A 3,840-nucleotide genomic window follows, 5' to 3' on the forward strand; every position below is an offset into this window, starting at 1 on the left:
TGCTGGCCAAAGGCCAAGGCCAAGGATCGAACTAAGACCCAATCTGCAGCTTCACCAGCAGCTCCAGCTTTATTTCCAGCTCAGGCTCCCAAAGGTGCCCAGGCACCCATGAAGGCTCCAGATTAGAGGCATCCATCAGCCATCACCAGGACAAAAGGACTCATGTGACCTCTGGGCTTCTGTCTGCATGGGGCTGGAGTCCTTCTGTGCTATTTGTACAAATAAACCTGAGGCAGGATTTGTTAAAACAAACTAAATAAATACATAAATGAAAATAAAAAAAGAAAGAAAAAAAGAGTCAAAAGCACCAGAGTTTTTGGCAGAGAGAAAGACTCAAGCTTAAGTCTCCATGTACGTGGGTCCTTTGTCTGAAGGGATAAAGTCTTGAGAATTACATTTTGACAGGTCTTGGAGATAATGGGTGTTATTGAAAAATAAATGAATGCAGTCCCTCCAGCTCAGGGCAAAAGGTCAGGGTGTTCCCGTTGTGAAATTGTCCAGGACTAAGAAAACTGGGGTCCCTTGTCCAGCCTTCAGTAGGAAACCCTGTAGCAATATCTCTTAGATGAAAATAACTGGAGAGACTCGCCAGGACTTGATGTGACCCCAGCCCGAAGCGGCGGCTGCCCCCGCACCGCCCCGTGGGCCCCCCCGCCACCCCGCCCCGCACCCCCGGAGCGCACCGCTCACCGCGCCCCTTCCCACCTCCCCGCGGGGCCGGCGCCGCGCTCGCCCTCCGCGTTGCCTTCCCCTGCCGCCCCTTCCCCCCGCACCATGAGCAACCTGAAGCCGGACGGCGAGCACAGCACCAGCACCGGCAGGGGCCCTGGCGCGGGCTCCGGCGCGCCCTGGAGGAGGAGGTCCGGACGCTGTTTGTCAGTGGTCTCCCTGTGGACATTAAACCCAGAGAACTCCACCTGCTCTTCCGGCCATTCAAGGGGTATGAAGGGTCCCTGATCAAGCTCACCGCCAGACAGCCTGTTGGTTTTGTGATCTTTGACAGCCGTGCAGGAGCAGAAGCAGCCAAGAATGCATTGAATGGCATTCACTTTGATCCTGAGGCTAGAGTTTGCCAAAGCCAACACCAACATGGCCAAGAGCAAGCTGATAGCGACTCCAAATCCCAGCACTGTGCACCCCGCCCTAGGAGCACACTTCATGGCACGGGACCCTTGTGACCTGATGGGGGCTGCTCTGATCCCTGCGTCCCCAGAGGCCTGGGCCCCCTACCCTCTGTATACTACAGAGCTGACCCCAGCCATCTCCCATGCTGCATTTACCTGCCCAGCTGCCACTGCTGCTGCTCCGCCCTTCCTGCTCAGGGGCGCTGGTGCCCTTCCCCTGACACCACCCAGCAAGGATGGAAGTATCGCAGTTCTGTAAGTTCTCCAGTCTTGTCACCGGGCAGTCGGTTCTGGAACCTGTACAGTGGTGCCAGAATAGGCGCCCTGAGATTCCACTGCCCCCAGGCGGCCCGTGCAGAGCTGCTGCTGCCCTCCAGACTGTGAATCTGAAGCCTGACTCAGTGGACTGCTTCCCTCTTCCTCAGCCCTGTGCCCTGTTCTGTCCCCAAGGCCTCCCAGGAGGATTTGGGGATGACCTGCCTGTTGGGGCTCCCAGATCCAGCTCGGACGCCTCACTGGGACCCAGCAAGGCCTGACCTCTGCCCCAAATTTGCTTCTGTAGCTCCACCTCAAGGAAACAAAGCGTTTAATTTTGCATATTTCTGGCATGAATTAGACACTTAACCCTGTGTATATGTGAGTGTACAGTTTGTTCTCCCACTGTGTCACCATAGCAACAGGTCCTGGCCACCCAGTGCTTCATCCTGCCTGGTCCCTCTCCACCCTACCCCTGTACCCACCACTTGGGGCCTGAGTCCTGTTGCTGTTCCTTCCCTGATGGCCCAGCATCCCCACCACCCACACACAGTTCCAGCCTTCACCACCACCCAACAAATATGTTTGCTTTCTCATTTCAAATCAGGGTCCTCCACTTCCTTCTCAGATGGGCCAATGATCGTAAGAAAGCCCTTTCTCTGCCCACTTCGCTTACCTCTCCATCGCACACCCTGCCCGGGGCTGCTCCTCATTCTTTCCAAACCTTGAAACCAACCAAAACCGTGAGAAGTATTGTTGTACCCTGTGTAACAAAATATTTATGCATCATAAAGGATTTTTCATGTGTGTACCATTAATTATTAAAGAGACCTTGTTCGCCCTGTCAGATAAGTTTAATGTTTAGTTTGAGGCATGAAGAAGAAAAGGGTTTCCATTCTTCAGCAATAAGAGTTTGTGTCAGGCATTAGTTTAAGGAAAATGAAGGAGAAATTGTGCAATTTTATTTTGTTTTGTGATCATATCAGTGCTTTACCTTTAGCGCAGCTATGACTGTCTTGCCATTTCAGACTTGGGAGACTAGGTGGCTATTGTAATTGCTGATCCTGTGAGAATGTGAAACTGGATAATATATGAAATGCAAAATTAAAAAAAGTCAAAATAAAAAAAAAGAAAAGAACTGGAGAATTCTAATATTTTATTCTTCAATGATTAATTACTAAAGAGATAATAAAATATAAAAATGTGAGCTGATGGTCCATGATCAGATTATTCTTTTTCTTTTATTTTTGAGACAGAGTCTCAAGCTTTTGCCCTGGGTAGAGTGCTGTGGTTTCGTAGCTCACAACAACCTCCAACTCTTGGGCTCACGTGATCCTCTTTCCTCAGTTTTTCTATTTTTTCAGTAGCGATGGGGTTTCACCTTTTCTTAGGCTGGTCTTGAACTCATGAGCTCAGGCAATCCACCTGCCTCGGCCTCTCAGAGTGCTGGGATTACAGGTGTGAGCCACCGTGTCCAGTCCATGATCACTTTTTTCTTTTTTTTTTTTTATGGTTTTTGGCCAGGGCTAGGTTTGAACCCACCACCTCCGGCATATGGGACCGGCGCCCTACTCCTTGAGCCACAGGTGCCACCCCATGATCACTTTTTTCAATTCTAATGATTGAATGTTCATGTCAAACCCTTTGGTTTTCATATCATCTTCCAATTAAATTTTGTATGTCATGAACCATCTCAAAATTTTTTATGAGAAGTATTTCATAAGCATTTTCCTTTTCTTTTTACTTTCCCTTTTCCTTTTCTTTTATAACCCTCTGCCAGTGATTTCCATCGTATGATCTATAGTCAACCCGCATTGGACCATCTGGAGTCATGGTCAATAATGGGCACAACTTTCTCCAACCCAGAATTTCAGAAAGTGTGGACTGAGAGTCTGTATTTTTACGGGGTGATTCCTACGTACACCAAAGTCGGAAAAGCACTGGTGCTGGTCTAGGGTATAAAAAATTGGTCTCTTGAATTCTCCCTAACAAGATCAAAGGGCAGGAGATATTTTGAAAGGCCTCCAACAGCCAAGGGGAATGGAAAAGATGAGTCAGAACCCTTTGGTGCCAAGAAATATGGAACTTCTAAGGCTATGGACTAATGCATCTTGCATTAGGGATGTGGCATGCAGGAAATCCCTCTACCTACAGGGCCAGGGGCACAGGGAGTCTTGGCATCCCTTAAATAAAACAAAGTTGATATTTTCAGATTACCCCAGGCTTCTGATTTCCTACTTTGTTGTCTTAAAGTAAGCAAAAGGATTATATTCTTTTTATCCTTCCAGGTAGGTAAATGTACCTGAAATTGCTCTTAATGGCATAAATTAAATTGTGGTTTGAGAGGAAATATTGAAGAAATGATTCAAGAAAATGGAACTAGCTAGAGATTATTCCTTCTTGGTGAGAAGGGATTAACTTGATGGATGTTGATACAGCCTTTTACTTGCTGTGGGCAAAA

At 48.2% G+C, this 3,840-nt stretch overlaps 1 pseudogene; it reads left to right on the forward strand.

Annotated features, from left to right (window-relative positions):
• Positions 1-774: 774 nt before the first annotated feature.
• On the forward strand, positions 775-1,697 carry LOC128571919 (RNA-binding protein with multiple splicing 2-like; annotated as a pseudogene).
• Positions 1,698-3,840: the final 2,143 nt, after the last annotated feature.

The sequence above is a fragment of the Nycticebus coucang genome, chromosome 19 (genome assembly GCF_027406575.1).
Source record: "Nycticebus coucang isolate mNycCou1 chromosome 19, mNycCou1.pri, whole genome shotgun sequence".
Taxonomy (NCBI): Eukaryota; Metazoa; Chordata; class Mammalia; order Primates; family Lorisidae; genus Nycticebus; species Nycticebus coucang.